The 22,779-nt window shown below is 39.1% G+C and overlaps 1 pseudogene across 1 annotated transcript in view; it reads right to left on the reverse strand.

Annotated features, from left to right (window-relative positions):
• The window catches only part of LOC149258786 (subtilisin-like protease SBT6.1), a 303,764-nt pseudogene extending 282,988 nt beyond the window's left edge, over positions 1 to 20,776 (reverse strand). Inside the window, exon 1 of the transcript XR_016256954.1 lies at positions 20,027 to 20,776. The product of XR_016256954.1 is annotated as a subtilisin-like protease SBT6.1 (transcript). The remainder of the gene's footprint in view (positions 1 to 20,026) is intronic.
• Positions 20,777 to 22,779: the final 2,003 nt, after the last annotated feature.

Raw genomic sequence — 22,779 nt, forward strand, 5'->3', positions numbered from 1 at the left:
GGGAATGTACCCCAAATAGCATTTAACTAATTTAGAAAACACCTTGGAGTCCCCAACACTCAGCTAAACGTTAATTTTTTTTTTAAATATGAAAAATCGCATTTTTTTTGGGGTTATAGGCCACATTCATTGACTCGGCCGAGTTATTGCGGAAACGGGCGGGTTGACCAAGTCAGTCATGACTCAGCCTCCCGTTCCGTTTTTTCTACCGAGTCACAAAAAATCCCAACAACTCGAATGAACTGTTTCAGATTCGATTCGGCCCTTTTTTAAAACATTGATAATAAAATATATTTGGTTAAAACTAGCGGTTAGAAATAAAAATAAATATAAATTATTAGAAATAAATAATTAAGATATTATATATTAGTTTAAAAACTAGCAGTTGGGATTAAATAAATATTATATTAATGTTTAAAATCAACATACTATTTATTTAATCCTAACTACTAGTTTTTAAACCAATATATAATATTTTAATAATTTATTTTTATTTTTATTTCTAAAAGCTAGTTTTAACCAAATATATTTTATTATTTTATTAATTTAGTTACCCTTTTTAACTAATTTAACTACTTTACCAAAAGCTAGTTTTCCACAGCTAATTATGGGCAATGATGCATCTATACTACTTATTCCTTAAGATCGATTGATTCTTCACCATGTCTTTAGGATGGACCACATTACTTGGTTCGAAACGTCGACCAAATCCTGATTATGTGATTAATCTGAAATACATCTATTTCATTATGGATCACAAAAGTCTTAGATCTAACGTTTTAATAGTTGTTTGATGAAAAAGAACACTATAATAATCAAGCTAGAGAAGAACCTAATCAAGAAAAGTAAAAAGTATTCACAAGCAGTGATCATTACTAGAGAAATCACCTCCTCTCTCTGCCCTAGGTTTTTTCAACATCTTGTGTTCTTGTCTCTTTGTTTTGGTAGCTATTTGATGAACTAAAGAAGATACACTCTAATATTAAAGAATATGCTAATAAGCAAAAGTTAAATACCTCACAAATAGTTATCACACTAAGAAGAATCTCATTATCTACACTACCCTAGATTCTTCAACATGGTATCGGAGCTAAGGTGTTGAAGTCAAAGGAAGGACAACAAAAAGAGACATTCAAGGATTAGCTTAAAGAAGGACATCAAAACAAGTTGAAGTGCTTATCAAAATTGAAGGATCAATCTACAATAGCAGTCTACATCAGCAAGGGTTTTTGCCTATGCAATCAAGGAGATAGTGGACAACAGTAAGAGCTTGTATCTCCATAGTCATCATCAAAAGAGCACCAAAACTCTCATCGAGATATATACAAAGCAATGTAGCTCAAAGGCCCTCAAAATGAAGAACACATCATCTTGGAAAAGGTCGAAGTCCTAGCAATAGTTCTGATCGACAGTACAAAAGAAGCCAAAACATATTAAAGGCAAGATGGTATTGTTATTATCTTCAAGGCTATAAATCAAGCAAGGATCATCTCCTTGCCCTAAAAGAAGATCATCCAAGGAAGTAGCAAATCATCATCATCACAAGGAGCAACCTTTTCTTTTGAAGAAAAGGCTTTCTCATTTGAAAGAAGATCATTCAAGAGGAAGCTCTAATGCATCTGCTTCAACCACTTCCAGCATGATCAAAGTGAAGATTTTATCTTCACATCTCAAGTAAGTATTTTCATTAATCAATTTGGTAAAATGACTTCATGATTGCAAGGAGATCCATATTTTGGATGGATTGTCAACGGTCCTTGCATGGAATAAGGAGGATTGTCATAATCCTCATAGATAAGAGAAGTCAGTAAACATATCAAGGAAAAACTCTTAAGGTCCTCTCATCTCTATGTAGCAAGATACGAGACATAAAAGAGATATATAAAATGCTAGAAGGTATACTCTCTGAAATGCAATGAAGAAGGTCATATCACTTAAGACCTGATTAAAGCAGTGTTGTTAAAAATTAAAATCATGGTAATATCACGATATTATCGCTTTATCGCGATTTTTTCCCAAAGCCGATATTATCGCGAGTAATAGTCGCGTATTTTTTTATTCGTGATTTTTCCCATTCTATCACGGAGGGTCGGGGCAGCGAAGTTTTATAATGAAAATTTCGATTTTTTGGCATTTCATTTGCACAGTTAGGCACGCGGAGGACAGTGGAGCTTGGAGATTTTGCTTGGAGAGGGCTTGGAGATTTTTCCAGTGTGTGGAGGAGAAAATCAAGAGGAGGAGACCGATTATCTCCATAGAAACGATATGGGCACCAATTTTTTTTTGTTTTCATTGTTTTTAAACATTTTTTTTTCATTGTTTTTGGTTGGGTAACTTGGTATGGGCACCAATTTTTTTTTGTTTTCATTGTTTTTAAACATTGTTTTTGTTTTTTTTCATTGTTTTTGGTTGGGTAACTTGGGTTTCGAATGGGGTGTATGAAATTTGCCCAATGTAAATTTTTTTAGTTTTTTTGGTTGGGTTTGGATTCTGGAATGGGGTTTTTGATGTAGTGTTTTACTTTTATTAGTTTTTTTTGGTGGGGTTTGGATTCTGGAATGGGGTTTATTAAAATGTATGTAATTTTTTATTTATTTTTGTACAATGTAAAAATTAAAATACTAAATTGTAAGTTTGTAACTTGTAAATACTAAATTGTAATCCTTATTTTCCCATAGGTTCACAACTTCACCGAAACACCATTCAAGTTTTCAACTTCAAAGTTCAAACACAAACATGCCAAGGAAATTGGACCCTTTCTGGGAATATGGTGAACCTAAAGCTCTGAATGATAGCCTAGACTTGACTTGCAAGTTGTGTGGGTTCCATATGTTCGAGGGGGTGTACAGATTGAAGTATCTACCTTGCACAAATCCCTGGATTTGATGTAGGGCCTTGCACAAATACAAATCCTGAACTCATCCGAAGAGCCATGAGAGCATTGGAAGCTTTAGACCATAATAGAGAGGCCAAAGAAGAAATGAAAAGGCAACTAAAAAAGTCAGCTGAAGCAAGTGCACTGGTTCTACTGTAGCATCAACCAATCTGGTAGCTGCCACATCATTTTTTGTTCCTCGAACCACACCTGGTTCACAGCCATCTATCATTTCAATGCTAAAAAGAACTGAGAAAGAACAAGCTAACAAGTTGCTGGCAAAATTTCTCCTCTTGAGTGATATTCCTTTCAGCATTGTAAGAAATAATCCATTTTTCCAACCTGTTGTTGATGCTATTGCAAGTGTTAGCCCAGGGTACAAAATCCCTTCTTATCATGATTTCAGAGGCCGGATTCTTCAAAATGAAAAGCTTGACTACACCCAAAGATTGGAGGATTTTAGAGCATCATGGGCACAAACAGGATGCACTGTTATGTCAGATGGTTGGACTGACCAAAAGGGGAGAACCCTTATAAAATTATTGGTTAGTTGTCCCAAGGGGACCATGTTTATCAAATCTGTTGATGCATCTGCACAAGTCAAAGATGCAAGAACTTTATGTGATTTGGTAGATGTGTTTATTTTGGAGGTGGGTGCAAAAAATGTTGTCCAAGTCATAACGAACAATGCTGCAAATTATGTTGTTGCTGGTAGGATGCTTATGGACAGGCATCGTACTTTATTTTGGACACCTTGTGCTGCACACTGTATTGATTTGATGTTGGAGGACATAGGGAAAATTCCCTTTGTCAAAGATATTGTTGATTCATCCAAAAGTATTACAAAATTTATATATAACCATACATCCGTGCTTAGCTTGATGAGAAGATTCACAAACAACAAAGAGTTGGTGCGCCCCGCCATTACACGGTTTGCCACCAGTTTCATATATCTTCAATCCCTTTTGAATTCTGTGGGATGTGAAGAGAATGTTTCTTTCAGAGGAGTGACGTGCTTTGCCAATGAGCCGCAAACCAGAGGGAGAGGCCGTATGCAAACTAGTTTCATACCAGGAAGACTTCTGGACGGGAGTGCAGGCGGTGTGCGCCGTAACTAAACCTTTGGTAAAGGTTCTTCGGTTGGTTGATGGTGAGAAGCCTGCAATGGGCCATTTGTATGAGGCCATGGACAGGGCCAAAGAAGCCATTCGAGCCTACTATGATGATAAAGGAGATGATGGGTTTCAGAGACAACTACTCCTATGGGGAGTGATTGATGAGTGATGGAACAACACACTCCATTGCCCATTCATGCCGCTGGGCTTTTCCTGAACCCGGCATTTTCTTACGCATGTGGGTTTGTATTTGATACTGAGATCATGGATGGATTCTTATCCTGTGTCCAGAAGATGGTGCGATCTCCAGCAAAACGTATAGAGATCTCTAAAGAAATTGAGACATATAGGATGGCAGGTGGCACATTTGGCTTTGAGCTGGTTGTCATTGATAGGACGATTAAAATGCCAGGTATTTTTTAGTTTGTAACTTTGTTTCAAATTTCGTTGTCTCTTCAAATTTCATTTTTTTCTTATGTTTATTTAAAATTTTATTTATAATTTTGTTGTAGATGCATGGTGGAGAATGTATGGTGGCAGGGTACCCCTTCTGCAAAAGCTTGCCATTCGCATCCTCAGTCAAACATGTAGCTCCTCAGGATGTGAGCGCAACTGGAGTGTATTTGAAAAAATACACAACAAGAAGTGCAACAAGTTAACAATTAAACATTTAAAACATTGCAAATTTCCAAATAGATTTTTGAATTCATTAAACAATATTTTTTTTTATAATTATTAATTATTATTTCATGATTTTGTACAAGTTGGAGTCCCAGTGACTTAATGACATGGTCTAAGTCTACTACAATCTTCGATTGTGGGTGAGGCAACTTGAGAGGACCCCTGATGTGGAGGCCATCTCATTGGATGGGATTGACACCACTGTTGCATGGAGGGTTGAGGCCGAGAGGCGTCTCATGGAGTCTGTTGATGATTGGTTAGTGCAGGATGTAGTGGAGGGGGAGGAGGAGGAGGAGGTGACATCACCTGCCCGGGCTACCCCTGCCACCAGTAGAAGACGTGGTCTACCTCCTATAGCTCCTACTTCTAGTTATTCAGCTTCTAGAGCACATCAGACTCCACTGCCAACTCCACCAGCACGGGCACAAGCATCCACATCTAAAGGGAAAGGGAAAGTTGTGGCATTTTCTCGCAAGAGGGGCAGAGGAAATCAATGGGATTAGACTTTAGTTATTTTCTTCATTTTATTGTATATGACATTATGACATGATGAGATACATTATTATATTTTTTTTTGATATTTTGAGGCTGAGTTGGGACTCAAGAGTCAAGACTTACTATTCAGGACATGATTCAATGTTATGTGTGATTTCAGCACTAGAAATGATATTAAACATCTTATATATTAATTCTTTTATCATATTTATGTGTCAATGTATTTATTTTATGTTGTAGATGGTTTAGATATTAAAAAAATTGGAAAAAAATGAATATTTTTGTACCAAACAATTTTTTCCCAATAATTATGATTTTTTCCCTTTTTTTCCTCGCGCCGATATTATCCCAATAACGATTAATGCAACATTGGATTAAAAGTATCAAAGAAAGAAGAAATATCTTCACGAGATCTCAATTGGGAGATCTAGGAAAGATGGTAATATTCACTGATACACTAACTAATAAGCAAGTTAACAAATGTCCATAAACAAGAAAGTTACCTCATTCAACAACTTATGGTCTCTATGCTAAATAGAGAAAGACAAGTTGATACCAAAAGTATTTAAGGATAAAAGAACTCAAACATATGCAGAAAGAAAAGACAAGTTGGGTCCTCAACCAAGACAAAATAGCATAGCTAAGATTCAATGCTATGAAAAGATTATGGAAGCTCATATCACCAGAAAGATGGAAGCTGAAGAAAATGGGCCAAGGAAAGAGGGAGTAACAAATCTCTACTATGAGTAAGATGGTATCCCTCACAAAAGGGTCCTATCATAAGCTCCTAAATCTTGTGTTATAGATATGCAAAGATAATAAGATACATCGTGGCATAATGGAATAATTAGAAACAAGAGCTCGTGACATCACCATGGGAATCATGAAGGACAAATTCCATGGTAGACAACCATGAAGAAAATAGCTCTTGGGAACCGCATTGGACATAGAAGGAAAGAAAAGGCAAGGCTCATCATACATCAAGAAAGGAAACGTCTACCAGATGGGGATATACAAGATCCTCAAGATTCTCTAATGGAATTCTCATCGAAGGGTTCACTAATCTAGAGGAGAAGCAAGTGTTTTATCAAGAACTTCAACTTATGAAATTCATGGATGATGTTATGGTGACATAAGAGAAGAAGCAGATCAAGGGGTTGAAGACACTTCAATCAAGGAAGCTGCTAAAAGAAGCCTAGATGACCTAAAGGTAAAATAAGGTATGTATGCTTGTGTTTAATATTATAATGTCATGTCATATGGTTGCAGGTAACATGGATCATTACTTCTATCTTAAGAAGCATGATCAAGAGAAAAAGGATCTCCTCCTCTGAAAGGATGCAGGAAGGCATAAGACACACTAGATGAAATCAACATAATATGACTACAATTAAGAAACTCTAATTGAAAGCGCTTGGGAATGGAATGTGTGGAGAAGGAAGAGATCGTGAGATAAGCAACCCTGATGAAGGTGATCAACATCCAAAAGACCAAGAAGACTTAACTAGGAAATCTCCTAGAAAGATATGAAGACTCTGATGGAAAAGATGAAGACCCTTGACAATGGATATATTTGGGAGATGTGTCAACATGTATGCAGGATGTTGATACCTACAGAAAGATGTCATGATGAAAAGCCATCTCGTAAGGTATAATTTGATTTAATATTATGTTTTGATTTCTTGAATAATATCTGGATAAGTTCATGCAAGGCTACTCAGACAAGAGTAGTAAATACAAGTACAACTAGCATTCAAATGATGGATAGAAGAAGCATGATGAGAAAGTAGTAGTCATATGACGAAGGTTCCAGATATGAAGGCCACTTTCCATAAAGAAAGGAATGACAAGACGAACTAAGGAGGAAAGTGATCGATGGTTGTTGCCCTACAAGAAAGAAGCTCAACTGAATTTCATGACACCAAGGAGAGAAGTTGATCAAGCAGCTAAAGGACCCACGAAGAAGAATTTGTTGATGTATAGAATAGTCCCTAGCTAAGAGTGAGCTCTAACAAGTCCCTGATTAAAAGGGAGCTTGGGCAAGTTCCTGGTCAGAGGGAGCTTGGGCATATCTTCCCCAATTCAGAGGGAGAGATAGACACAACATTCTTGTCTTCACGTTGGAGGAAAGAATGGAGGATTGGGTAATCATCTAGTATTTGATGCTCTTTGAGGATGTGTAGGGCATCGAAGGCAAGAGTAGGCAAGAGGACCGATATTCTTTAAGGGTTGGGAACCCAAGATAAGAATAGTCCTAGAAGGTCATACTCAAATAACACCCAAGTAGGTATGTACCTTGAGAGACAATGATGAAGGTATCTATAGTCACTGGTCTTGCCACCATTGTAATCTAATCTAATGAGAGATAGATCTATCAATCAAGGCCTTGCTGTGGAAACAATGTTGGTTACTATGATGCTATACAGGTGGGTTACCAATCCAATTACTCTTATGAGAAATTCTTCCCTAGTTAAGGAGTGTTGAAGAAAGTGTAACTAGGTTCGGTCTTCATAATGACATGTAATTATAATTGATGTAAGTGATGTAATAAAGAGAACAAAATTATTTTTGTATACCTTGCTACATGGGTTTCATGAGCAAGAGGTTTATTTATTAGTGGCTCCCATTGAGAGCCTTAGGATTTATTGATATGTCAAAGAGTCAATTCATGTATGAAGCAACTCTTCTTGAGCATGAGAAAAATATATTTGTGTCATAAACAATGTCAAGTAGCCCTCCAAATGACAAGCACAATCCTCTTCACCATGTCGGCCAACAAAACAAATTAAATGCAGTCATGTCGGCTCACCTATGGAGACACACCTATTCAGCAATACAAGTCAGCTTAATTATGAAGACAGAATCACTATATATACCCCATTAGGGTCTGCGCAAAAGGGAGGGAGCAAAACTCGGACATCACTGAAATTTCGGATAAGTACAGACTTCAAGACATCAGTGTAACTTTGGATGAGTACATGAAGGTTCATTCTTGAATGCCTCCGCAATTTCGTGAACAATTACAGTGGAAAAATTGCAGTCTCATCCTCCTTGGTGGTGGCAATCTCAGCATACCTTCAATCATGATCTCAGTACAAGGAAAGCAGTCATTGTCTCAATGTTGCAGTAATAATGTTAATTTTAGGTATGTTCTATGCTTAGAGCAATTTACTTCAATTTTTCCATTTAGCTCAATATCAATTCCAGATTAGCAATCACATCAGCATGATAGTAAAGTGCAGATAGAACATAAACATAAACATCAGAAAACAAGCCAAGACAAGAGGACACAAGATGTGGCGCCAGCCAGGGACAAACCCCAATGTGGGGAAACCCTTGATCAAATCTTCTTATATTGTTCAATAGTTCAGCAGAGAGAGAGAGATAGTACATATATATCAGAAGTCAACACTTTGACTTGACAAGATAGAAGATCAAACATCTGAGATCTTCACCATGAAGATGACACAATAGTTCTGATGACAAGGACTGCAAATCTGAACTCAAGTGAAGGCACACTTATCAGATCTCATTCTTCAACTGATTCTCCAAGGTGATTCCATCACCATGTTGCATCCAACGCAATGTTGCATCCATCCATGTTGCATCCATCGTGCATCCAACCATGTTGCATCCATCACTATGACAATAGTTTTGTCAACCTCATGTTGCAACAGCATCATACAGCCCTCTAATAGTTTGAGATCTCAGCAGTTTTATAATGCTAATGATTTGAGCCTTCAAATATCCATACAAAATTGACTGTGATGTTATGGCCTGCGGCCTAACACACAGTCTTTAGGCAGCATATTCATTGTGTGTGTCCCTTCACACAGTGACCCAGTCACAAGCACCTCCTTACTACAGATTCTTCTTCTCTTTAAATTGACCTCAGGAACAATACTAACATGCCCAAACAATTATGCTGCCACCTACAGCAATGTGACAATATCACAGATCCTCTGTTGTAATGTAATTACCCTTGCTGCAGTTTAGTTGTAGCATCTAAGGGTCCTTTCATACATAGATAAGGGCTCCTTCAATTAAGGCTTTCCTCCTTTATTTGTTGCAGCCAAGATGTCCTCCTTTAGGACTGGGACAAGGGCAGCACTAGCCCTACTTTGACAGCGGAAGAGGGCACACCTAAATGCAGCTTAAACTCCTTGATTGGTAAAGGATGGAACCTCCTTATTGGACTGCGGCTAGGGCAGATAGGAGCCTCATCAAACTGCGAATTAGGGCTCCTAGATTAGGCTACGTATGAGTGCCTCTTGACTGCGTTTAGACTGCGGATTAGATCCCTTCCTTGGACAGCATATAAATCTCTTCCTTGACTGCGTCTAGGGCACGCTAGAACACCAGCTCATGACAGCGTATAAACCCTCATTGACTGTGGCTTTGAGTAGCATATAGAAGGCCAAATCTTGTTGCGAAGATACTCTCCTTGACTGCGTCCTAGATGTCTTCTATGACTCCTCCAAGACAGTGTTTAGGTCACATAAGGATCTTTGCGTTTAGGGCAAATTGACAGCGTTAGAACTTCTCCTTGTTGCACTTATAGAAGCCTCCTCCATGACTGCATTGAGGTCTTTCTTTCATGACTGCTAGGGCAGTGTTAGGGCTTCTTCATTAGGGCAGCGTTAAAGCTTCTTCATTAGGGTAGCGTTAAAGCTTCTCCATTAGGGCAGCGTAGACCCTAGGGCACTCCCTCTAGATCTCTCCTTCATCAAAACCCAAAACAAAAATGAAGAGAGATCACAAGAGTGTGTGTGTAAATGACTTGAAGGCCACCTCTATTTATTTGGTTGTTGGCCGACCTTGACGAATTATCACATAACACAAATAAATTCATATCTCCATGAATACATGTTGGAATCAGATGATCTTTAGATCAATCCTACTCCTCTCAACGAGAGGAATCCAAGAAAAATATCAGCTGCCATAAATAAAAGACCCTCATGGAGTTTGGCCTAGTTGCCAATTTTAACAAATAATGAAGGTCTCAATAATGGTCACAGTCTCAGCCTACCAACACAGTGAAGCAACCTCACTATCTCAGCATATTTGTGAAGAAAAGGATCCTGAAGTGACACCCTCTGTCTCAACAAGTATTCTGGAAGCAGTCATGATCTCACTCTCTAAATATCTCAGTATATAGATCTCGGTGTCATGGTGAAGGTTTCAATGAAGGAATAGCATTGATCTCAGTAAAAGTGCAGTAGTATTATCGATGAAGGTGTAAAGATCTCAGTGATACAATGATCATGACTTCAGTGTAGCAGCAGCGATGACTTCAGTAGCAGTGATGATGATCTCAGCTATGACGAAGAAGAAGATTGGTGTCTTGGTCTTGGAGTGGCTAAATAGGTCAAGGGTCATGGTCTTGGTATTCGTCAATTAGAATCTCTATAAGAAGAATTTTGTGCGGGTTTTCCTCTCCAAGAGGGAGAGGTTTTGGCCCTGGCAGAAAGCCAACATCTTGTGTTCTTGTCTCTTTGTTTTGGTAGCTATTTGATGAACTAAAGAAGACACACTCTAATATTAAAGAATATGCTAATAAGCAAAAGTTAAATACCTCACAAATAGCTATCACACTAAGAAGATCTCATTATCTACATTGCCCTAGATTCTTCAACATCATCTTCTTAATTGGTTGAGTGTATCTTACGCAAAACCCCAACTGACCCAAAACTTGCCCAACAAGGGAAATTTTGGGTTCTTATCCCCTTTATAAAGGACTTTAATTGTTAATTTTTGGTATGTTTTATGCTTAGAGCACTTTACTTCAATTTTTCATATTAGTCCAATGACAATATTCAGATTAGAAATCACATCAGCATGATAGTAAATTGCAGATAGAACATAAACATAAATAGTTGAAGACAAGCCAAGACAAGAGGACACAAGATGTGGCACCAGCCAGGGACAAACCCCAATGTGGGGAAACCCTTGATCAATTCTTCTTAGATTCTCCAATAGTTCAACAGAGAGAGAGAGATTATACAAATATACAAATCAGATATTGTATGACAACAGCAGTAAGTCCATCATTCTGATAATAGTTCTAGGATGCAGCACCGACAGACTTCAAACGCTCACGAAGAGTACTGTAGCATATCCTTTTTGGTTGATCATCAATGCTGTTGCAATATACTTCTAATTTCCTGCTTTTGTAATTCTAGATAGGGCACAAGAAGAAGTCTTGTAATCTTCCACGCTATCAGACAACTCAGCCCTTCAAGGGTAGCAGTCCACCTAGGAGAGTCTCTCCTACTCCACGCTGCCACCTGTACTCAATGTACACTGTCGTGCTGCTTCGGAACAGCCTTAGTTGCTTGCGATGGCTTGCAGCCTAGCAAAGCAGCTAGTTGTAGCTTCAAATTCTTCCAACGGACCCAAGTAAATCCTTAACTCATGCCTACTCATAGCCTTTAATACAACGTTGTCACCTACAACAATTTATGCTATGATAGGACTCCTTTTGCAATGGCTTAGAGTCTCTCTTAACTGCGTATTGAGGCTCTCTTTAGACTGCGTTATTAGGGCCTCCTTCTAGCTACAGATTGTTGTCGATAGGCCTCTTCTGGACAGTGTATAAAACTCTCTTGCCTATGGCTAGGTGACCTTGCTTTTGCTGCGGATAAGGGCTACACCTTTCAACAGATTAGGGCAGCATATGGGAGTCTAATTGTTGCGGAATTAGGGCCTTCATGAACTATGAATAGAGCCTCTTCCTAGTTGCGGATTAAGCCTTCTTTGACAGCGAATAAGAGTCTTCCCTTTGACTGCGGCTAGGGCTAGTTATGACAGCAACTAGGGCTAGATATGGTAGCGGCTAGGCCTCCTTGTTTGGACTGCGAATTAGGGGTCCTTTTAGGCTACGTATAGAAGCTCCCTTTGACTACATCTAGGGCTAGAGCGCCCCTCTAGGACTGCGACCAGATCCTTCTTTTCACCTGCGGGTAGGTCTTCTCCCTTTTGATCTCTCTAGCCACCAAACCCAAACGAGTGGAGAGAGATCTTAGGAGAAGTGTGTATGAAAATGACTTGAAGGCCACCTCTATTTATAGTGCAACCTTGAGTTTGAGATGGGGTAATTTGGTTGCTGGCCAACCTTGACAAATTGTCAAGTAACACAAATAACTTCATATCTCCATGAATACGTGACGAATTCAGATGACCTTTAAATCAATCCTGCACTTCTCGACAAGAGGAATCCAAGAAAATATCAGCTGCCATAAATAAGAAGACCCACGTGGAGTTTGGCCCTAGTTGCCAATTTTAACACTCCCTCTTAACTAGGGAGAACTCCATCTGCTAATCCATCTGTCAATCAATACTATCTCTGCCATCAGTGCACTACTCTACCCTGCTCTGCTCTGCTGAACTATGAAGAAGAAGAGATCAAGAATGTATCATATCATTCTCTACTAACCCGAAGTCAGTCTCATATAAAGAGAGTGTCTCATACCACTCTTACTGATCCGAAATCAATTCCAAATAAAGAGAGTGTCTCATACCACTCTTACTGATTTGAAATTAGTTCCCAAATAAAGAGAGTGTCTCATACCACTCTTACTGACCCGAAGTCAGTTCCAATTGATTCCAGATCAATATCATTCTAACATAGGGAGTACAATAGTACGGTAGTACTATGGTCCCTATCCTCATTTCCATGCTCATTGGCCAGAAGAGAGGTACTTCCCATGAGTCACAGATTGCATGGGTAGGATGTCTCAGTAGGAGAAGGATGAACCACTCATCCTGCCTACATGTCGCCATGGATATCCCAGGGGAAGGTTGAACCACTCACCCTATACACAACAAATCACTAGGGGAAGGCTGAACCACTCACCCTATGACTGTGTCTCAGCAGGAGAAGGATGAACCACTCATCTTGCTTACATATCAAACCACTAGGGGAAGGCTCACCCTATGGTTGCTCATCACTCCAAGAAGTACCCCATGCCCGCCCCAGAGCTCAGTATCCATATCATACAGGACCCTTAAAAGAGGGTCTCTTCACAACTCCTATTCATTCTTGGAAAGTCAAGAATTTGACCTTTCCCAGGGGCTTCATCTGAATATAGGCGACCTACACATCAGACCCAATGTGATGGAGCCTTCTTACTCCTTGTTGAACCATATCCCAGATAAAGTGGTACATGATGTCTATATGCTTGGAGCGATCATAGAACACTGGATTCCTCAACAATCGAATCCCACTCTAGTTGTCACAGAAGATTACGGTGGTATCCAGCACATGTCCAAACAGCTCACTGAAGAGCTTCTCCAACCAGACAGCTTCACACGAGGCCATACTCGCAGTTATGAAATCGGCCTCAGCGGTGCTCAAAGCAACCGACTTCTGCTTCCTGCTCATCCAGGATATCGAAGCAGAACCCAAAGAGAAAAAGCGCTTAGAAGTGCTTTTGTGATCCATCACACTGCGTGCCCAACCAGCGTCGGAATAACCATGCAGCGTCACATTTCCAGCAGTGTATCTCAGTCAATGAGTGATTGTGCCCCAAAGATATTTCAGAAGATTCTTGGCACTAATCCAATGTAAGTGATGAGGCTCAACCATATGTTGGCTCAACATGCTAACTACAAAACATATATCCAGATTAGAGTTCACCAAGCGGCAACACTACCGCATAACTTCTTAAAGTTAAGCTCCATCAAGGTAGTCATGGGCTTGCAATCCATCATTTCAAATTCGGAATCCAACCCCCTCTTACTTTTGTAAATTAGAGGGTTTGTACCTGTCAACAAGAGGTTGTCCACATAAAGTACCAGAGTGAGAGGTCTGTCATCCACAACCTTAAAGTACCAGTATGAGAGGTCTATCATCCACAACCTTAAAGAAATGGTTTGGATCGGCTTCACTCCTAGTGAATCTCAGCTTCATCAGATAGCTATCAATCCTCTCATACCAAGCTCAGGGTGCTTGCTTTAAATCATAAAGAGCTTTCTTCAACCTGCATACATGAGATTCTCGATCATGAATCTCAAACCCCTCGGGTTGTTCTACATCTGTGGTCTTGCTATTACATGAGGGGAAAGGTCCCCTTGTAAGTTTTCCTTCGGTACATCTCAGAGCTGTACCTTCAAGCTCTTTGAATTCAGGCATCCCTGTCACCATCTGTCTCACATCGAGTAGGGCCTTACAATAAAGATGGGCAGCCCTCTGGTGCCATTGAAGAGATGTGTCACACGATATGGTTCCCAATGGACTTCCCGTAACTTGATACAAAGTGCCAACCCTAAACCCAAGAGTAAAAGCATCTTTAAAATTCCTTTTCCAAACACGTACCTTTCCATAGATGAATGCCACCTTATAACCTTTGTCTTCCATTGCCGAAATGGACACCAGGTTCTTCTTGAGATCAAGTACATATAGAAATTCTTGTAAATGAATCGAGTTACCTTGATCCAATTGAAGAGTAACATTCCCTACACCCTTTACGGGATAGGTGGCATCGTCTCCAAGAATAATCTTCAAGTTTGTTTCCTTCTCTATCAGATTAGAGAGTGCTTCCTTGTATCCAGTGAAGTGCCTTGAGGCACCACTATCAATAAGCCAATTTCCCAAAGTGTCCGAAGTAGAGGTAGTGGAGAGGGCCGATATAAGATAATACTCCTTTTGCTTATCAGAAACAACATTTGATTCTTCATACCTGGAGTTCCTTGCTTTCTTGGAGAGTCTACCATTTCCTTGATGTCCTGCATTCCTTTTTCCTTTGCCATTGTTCCTGTCATTCCTTCAATTGAAGTTGCCCCTGGAATGATTGTGAACATCATCATGTGATGTGTCCCTTCTATTTGACACCCCCTTGCACACTGGCCAGACTTATTGCAAGTAAAGCATCTGCCTTTCCTTCCACCCTTAAATCCAGACTTTCCATTGAAATGACCTTTAGACCTTGCATTATTTCTCCTTTTGGCATGAGCAGAGAAAGCAGTAGGGTTGTCTCTATTAGAAGGCATTTTTTGCTCCACCATCCTAGTTTCTTCTCGAATGCATCTCGACATCAATTCTTCAAGCCCTAGAATTCGATCATTATTGAGAATAGTGGTTCTAAATATATACGACTCGGGTGGGAGTCCTCCAAGAGTAGTGATAGTAAGTTCCCTGTCATATATGATTTCTCCAATCGATAGAAAATCATTCTTGATCTCGGTGATCCTTAAGAAGTAGGATTGAATATCCTCGTCCTTGCCCTTCTTAATATCCTTCAACTTATTTTTGAGGAACAAAATTTGATTTGCATCACTAACCTTGAACATGCTTACCAATCTATCGTAGATTTCCTTGGAGGTGTTCAAATCAGAGATGTAGGCCACCAGACGCTTGTCAATGGAATCTCTGATAATCTTTTTCGATTTGACTTCACCCTTGGTGTACTTGTTCTTTGTAGCAGCTGGTGCATTTGATGGAGGCTCAAGGATTTTACCCTTCATGTAATCCAGCACTTCTTGCTCTTCCAATGTCAGATCAAGAGACATCTTCCATCCATGATAGTTAGACTTTTCATGGAGCTTGTCTTCAACCGGGAAGTGGGATGAGGAACCCATTGAGCCTTTTGTCCTTTCCAACTGTCTTTGATGATTGCTCTTTCACTCTTGCTTGGGCTTTGTCTTCACCTCAGCTCTGATACCATGTTAATTTTTGGTATGTTCTATGCTTAGAGCAATTTACTTCAATTTTTCATATTAGCCCAATGACAATATTCAGATTAGCAATCACATCAGCATGATAGTAAAGTGCAGATAAAACATAAACATAAACAGCGGAAGACAAACCAAGACAAGAGGACACAAGATGTGGCACCAACTAGGAACAAACCCCAATGTGGGGAAACCCTTGATCAATTCTTCTTATATTCTTCAATAGTTCAGCACAGAGAGAGAGAGAGATAGTACAAATATACAAATCAGATATTGTATGACAACAGCAGTAAGTCCATCATTCTAATAATGATGATTGTTCCAGGATGCAGCACCAACAGACTTCAAACACTCACAAAGAGTACTGTAGCATATCCTTTTTGGTTGATCATCAATGTTGCTGCAATATACTTCTGATTGGCTGCTTTTGCAATTCTAGATAGGGCACAAGAAGAAGTCATGTAATCTTCCACGTTGTCAGACAACTCAGCTCTTCAAGGGTAGCAGTCCACCTAGGAGAGTCTCTCCTAATCCATGCTGCCACCTGTACTCAATGTACACTGTCGTGCTGCTTCGAAACAGCCTTAGCAGCTTGCTATGGCTTGCAACCTAGCAAAGCAGCTAGTTGTAGCTTCAGATTCTTCCAAGGGGCCCAAGTAAATCCTTAACTTGTCACCTACAACAATTTATGCTACGATAGGACTCTTTTTGCAGTGGCTTAGAGTCTCTCTTAACTGCGTATCGAGGCCTCTCTTTAGACTGCGTTATTAGGGCCTCCTTCTAACTACAGATTGTTGTAGATAGGCCTCTTCTGGACAGTGTATAAAATTCTCTTGCCTATGGCTAGGTGACCTTGCTTTTGTTGCGGATAAGGGCTACGCCTTTCAACAGATTAGAGCAGCGTATGGGAATCTAATTGTTGCGGAATTAGGGCCTTCATGAACTGTGAATAGAGCCTCTTCCTAGTTGCAGATTAAGCGTTCTTTGACAGCGAATATGAGTCTTCCCTTTGACTGCGACTAGGGCTAGTTATGACAGCAGCCAAGGCTAGATATGATAGTGGCGAGGCCTCCTTGTTTGAACTGCGGATTAGGGCTCCTTTTAGGCTGCGTATAGAAGCTCCCTTTGACTATGTCTAGGGCTAGAGCTCCCCTCTAGGACTGCGGCCAGATCCTTCTTTTCACCTGCGGCTAGGTCATGGCTAGATCTCCTCTAAGACAACGTATAGGCTTCCTCCATCAACTGCGTCTAGGGCTTCTCCCTTTTGATCTCTCTAGCCACCAAACCCAAACGAGTGGAGAGAGATCTTAGGAGAAGTGTGTGTGAAAATGACTTGAAGGCCACCTCTATTTATAGTGCAACGTTGAGGTTGAGATGGGGTAATTTGGTTGCTGGTCGACCTTGACAAATTGTCAAGTAACACAAATAAATTCATATCTCCATGAATACATGTCGGAATCAGATGATCTTTAGATCAATCCTACACCTCTCAACAAGAGGAATCCAAGAAACATATCGGCTGCCATAAATAAGAAGACACACATGGGGTTTGGCCCTAGTTGCCAATTTTAACAATAGCCCACGGGGACGGATAGGCTACTAAGTCCATTCGTTCCTCAATTTGTGGAGGACATTACACCGCTGATACAATGGAAGCTATCGGAACCATTAACTCAAGCCAGAAGTCACATGTTATTAATGTTAGGCAAAGCTTGACTCGATGAAAGAGTCAAAGTTACTAAGTTAGCAGTGGTGGTTTTGGGCACATGGTTTTGGTTGCCCATAGATTGCATGTAGTGAAGCCTTCAAAAGGCTTGGAAAGACTCCATTGTAAGTGTGCCAGTCAAGTGATTGGTAAAGGCTCACTTAGCTAGCTTGGCCAAGGGACTAATAGATTTTTATTAGCTGGTTTTTCCCCAAATTAGGGTTTTACAGGATAAACAATGTGATTATGTTTGATTTGTTGCTAGTTAATTTATCTCTCTTAGTGAATTTTAACATGTTATTAGAGCCATGGGATGAGGTTAACTTTAATTTTTTCACAAGGGTGTTTGACGCAGTGAACCATGAAGAGAGCCATTGTCATTAAAATGAATGAATGTGGGAGACATTTGGTCAGAGCATATGCATGAGAATTTCAGTGTCTATTAGACGACGTAGAGTACCAAGAGTGTCTGAGATTATCTTAAACACGTCTTGCACATGACAGTAAGCTCGAGCTAAATGTAGGCTCACAAATTTTGGTGGGATTGAACAAAATTCGAGTGGAAATCACAGTGTGGAAGAGAGACACAGGGTTGCCCGAAAAGTATAGTAGGATCCAATATTGCGAGGGGAGGAGCGTGGGCCATCCAGAAGTAGATTACGACTTCGTGCACTTCGTGCAAGGCCATTAGGATTGTGCAAGTTTACGAAGGTCAACCTTGCTCACGCAAAGAATACATGGATTCAACTCGGGCATGGATGGAAATATAGCATCAATTATACAAGATCAATCCCCAACAATACAATTGCCTCTTAAGAGAAGAATTGGTGGAAAAAGTTAAGGAGGACATTATTGTGACATTGATGTTCTGGTTCATAGAGGATCTTTATAGTGGCTACATGATATGGGATTTGTCCTTACTATGATAACCCTCAACCAGTGGCTCTTAAGCGACATAGAAGAGGCCATGCAAAGATTGAAATCGCAGAAGTCATGCAAAGTTCAAGTTTTGTGATGTCAGGGAAAGAACCATCATGTGGAGTCACTCTCTGGTTAAGTCATAGATGCAGAGAATTTGTTATTGTTTTGGAGTTGTGGACAATTTTTAACGATTTGGAAGAGGTCGTGAAAAAGTAGAGGCTCTACCCTTGAGGGCCATGCTAGTGGTCTATTTGGTTAGGAAAAAATACATCGTTAAAGGATAGTAGATATTCTCATCGAATGTGACATTAGCATGGATGGTTGTCGGACCCTTCACGCATCAATAAAGCAAACTCGAAAAGGAAAGAACAACCTCAAATGCATCCACTTCAATTGAGAAATGTTTAACAAATGACAAAGCCCGTATAAACTTGTCAATGCTTTATGTTTTGGAATAAGGATCGTCCATGGTTTGATCTGCTGGAGGAGAAAAGATTGTTGAAATGGTTGACCTATGAAAGAGAGAGATGTTGGTTGTGTAGAAGAGTGTTGAAATGGTTGACCTGTGAAAGAGAGAGATGTTGGTTGTGTATTGTAAACTGTAACAACAACAATAATAATAATAATAAATAAAATTCATAAAAAAACAAAATATATATATATATATATATATAGGGAGAGGGAGAGAGAGAGAGTTGAACAAAAATATATATAGGGCGAGGGAGAGAGAGAGAGTTGAACAGAAATATTTACATGTAAAGGGTTAGACCTAGGTGATAGGGGTATGTTGAATGAACAAAAATATTTACATGTAAATGGTTAGACCTAGGTGATAGGGGTATGCAAAAATATTTACATGTAAAGTGATAGGGGTATGTTGAATGAACAAAAATATTTACATGTAAATGGTTAGACCTAGGTGATAGGGGTATGTTGAATTACCAAATAACCTGGATATAAACTTTGAGGGGAGTAGGGCGTAGAGGTGGGCAGTGTTGGCTCACTTGACCGGTTTGGAGTTGACCAGTTTGGACGGATTTGGTCAAGGGGAACCCAAGTTAAGTTTTAGGTGGGGTTGTTACATAAAAATTGACCCAATGAAATAGTCAAAGTTACTTAGTCAGCACTAATGGTTTTGGACACATCCTTTTGGTTGCTCATGATTTTGTGGCCATGGATTGCATGTAGCGAAGCCTTCAAAAGGTTTGAAAAGACTCCATTGTAAGTGTGCTAGGGAGGTAAGCGGTGAAGGCTAACCTGGGTAGCTTGGTCGAGTTTTGGTCAAAGGACTAATATAATTCTCTTAGCTGGTTTTCCCAGAGTGGGGATTTTCCGTGATAAACATTGTGTTTATGATGTGTGATTTGTTGCTGGTTAATTTATCTCTCTCGGTGAATTTTAACAGCTAAACCATATCCAATCTCTGGATAGTTGGTGGATATATGTTGAGAGACTTAAAATGCCACAGTTGAAAATGGTAAAAGCATTGTATATAAAACAACATTGGAATAATAAATAAAATTAGCTTCTAAGAATTACAAGTCAACACTGGAATAAAATTACCTGCATGAATAGCTTGCGGCCCCAATTGACGGTACCATTACTATCAATGCCTCCTTCATATGACATGCGAGTAAAGATTTTCCCTGGACCCTTCTTCGCATTATCAGAACGTCCATTCTCATTGGAATTTTTGTTTTCTTTATTGAACAGCAAAGCTCGGGAATAACGCGCCTCTGCAGAAACATCCTTCACAAATTCTAAATTCTCAATTTCATTAATCAAACCATCACTCTGTATTTGAAGAACACCAAAATCGGTGCGATAAGCCGCTGCAGCATTATTACGCTCGATCCATTTCCAGCCCTTCTTCTCCTTAGCTCCCAACTGCTCCTCTAGGGCTAATTTATGCTCCCTCCCGTGCTTGTACTGCTTAAAGCGCACAATGTATCGGCCTTCCACAAAACCCTGGATTTCGATGCCCTCCTCTTCTCGCGCCCGGTCCCGTGGCGGATCAGGATTTTCTTCGCTCGGAGATCCCGCAGGCAGATCCGGAGGTGAGGGAGGAGAGACGAGGAGAAGTGATAGGAGCGCGATTACTATGACCGTGGGGATTGCAAGAGACATGGCTTGACTGCTGCAGGTCTGCGACAGAGGGCCGAGTGTATTTCAGAGTGTTATACAGACACGACGAAGAGTCTGGAATCGCCGTAAAGCACAGTCCCATGGGAGGAAGAGGAAGTGGGAGCTTAGGTGTGAGGGTAAAACAGAGGCATTCGGAGAATTCGATCGGTAGAGTCAAGATGAGCGAGTGTTATTTATATAGTGTTTTTTCAGTTAGGACTGGCAGGTTAGGAGGTTAGTGTGAATGAACGAAATTGTTAACGTTTACAAGATTAAATATATAGTTTATGAAATTATTAGCTTTTTGTATTTTGCAATAGTTTATGAAATTATTAGCTTTTTGTATTTTGCAATAGTTTATGAAATTATTAGCTTTTTGTATTTTGCAATTTAATTTTTTTACTAGATTGAATATATAGTTTATGAGATTATTAGCTTTTTGTATTTTGCAATTTAATTTTTTATTATTTAAATTAATAATGAGTGACTTAATTTTCTAAAAAAAAAATTATTGAAAAAATAACGTCAAACATATTGTTGTAATGGTTTCTTATTTCTCTAAAAGCATCACATTCTAAAATGAAATGATTTTGGGATTCCATTGTTCAAGAAGTGCAAAAAGTACACACTCGCTCTTCCCAAACTTCTTTATGTCTTTTCTAAGCCCTGTTTCACACTATAATTGATGCAAGTTAATTCTTAATTAAGCAGTAAGAAATTTTACTTTTCATAAAATACTAGCAGCAATATATTCTTTTTGTTGAAATTATTGGTGAGTTATGTTTTTGGAAAAAAATAAAAATAAAATTTTTGAAATAAATTAGTGAATTAAATATCACATTATAATTTCAATTTTAATTTAATTAAAATGCATGAAAATAAGTGCAAGGAGGAAATCTTTAAAGCGCATATATAAAAATGGTAGGAGATGGATAAATTTAACTAAATTTCTAATAAAATAAATGAAAAAATCATTTAAACCAAATAGCCCAAAAGTGTAAAGATAAGTGTTAAATTAGAACGGTGTTTACCCATTCAATTGAGTTTCATTAATCCTTACCTACTCAACAAACAAACAAAAGTCTTTCCTATTTGGTGTTTATTATAATATATGCAAAACATAAAAAGGTATGTTAAATTTTAAGGGTGTTTACTCATTCAATTTAGTTTCATTAATCCTTACCTACTCAAAAGAAAAATAGTTGTTTGAGAAAAATAGTTTCATATTTGGTGTCACCATATATCGACTCCTTTTTAACAAACGATAAAATAATAATTATTGGAATTTTTCTTAGATAGTTGAGGTTTTAGTTTGAATTCGTATTATTGTATTTTTTTAACTACAATGAATTGATAATTTGTTGGAGATGGGTAAGGTTTAGGATTAAATCTTGTAGTTGCCACTATAACACCAAGAGTATATCCAACAATTCGCTAGCTAGATATACCAGAAACTCATAGCTCAGTCTAGGATTGAGACATCTGGAGACCACCAAAAATTGGAGTCGGGGTCGCAGATTGAACTTGTACTATTATTATTAATAATGGAATGCTTGAACGTCAACAAGTGCTTAGCTCGAGTTGTAGGGATGGTGGTTTGTCATCCCATCCACTAAGGTTCAAGTCTCTAGAGACATGGCCTATCATAGTAAGGCTAGAACGATAGGCATCCCATCGGAATCTAAGATCTCGACCCCAGTTTCGGCGTCTCCAGATGTCTCGGTCCTTGGCTAAACTATGAGTTCTTGGTATATGTGGTTTGCGGGTTGTTGCATATATCTGGGGAGGTTGCTAGTTCCCCATCAAAATTTTATTGAAAAAAAAATTAATGCAATGCTTGAACACTATACCTCAATGTGTAAGAAAGAAACCCTTGAAGGTACATTGGAATCAAGAAGGATAAGCATTGATGTAGGAGGACCATGATCAAGATAAACAACACATGTAGTGTTGTACTAGACACGGTTCAGTTTGTTCTATATCATTGTTGAGGGGTATAGATTAAGAATTTGGGTCAATATTTGTCCATTGAAAGTTGAGGATACAGAGGGTTGTGTGGTGTTAGGAGTCCTCACAGCTTGAGTGGGGGAGTTCTTATGAATTGTTAAAAAAAAAAACTTTGAGGGGAAATTGTGAGAACCCTTGAAGATGGGAAGAGATAAGAGGATGAGATCGAGATTGCTTAAGACGAT

The sequence above is a fragment of the Pinus tabuliformis genome, chromosome 6 (genome assembly GCF_031772625.1).
Source record: "Pinus tabuliformis cultivar Carrire ecotype Pingquan chromosome 6, CPIR1, whole genome shotgun sequence".
Classification (NCBI taxonomy): Eukaryota; Viridiplantae; Streptophyta; class Pinopsida; order Pinales; family Pinaceae; genus Pinus; species Pinus tabuliformis.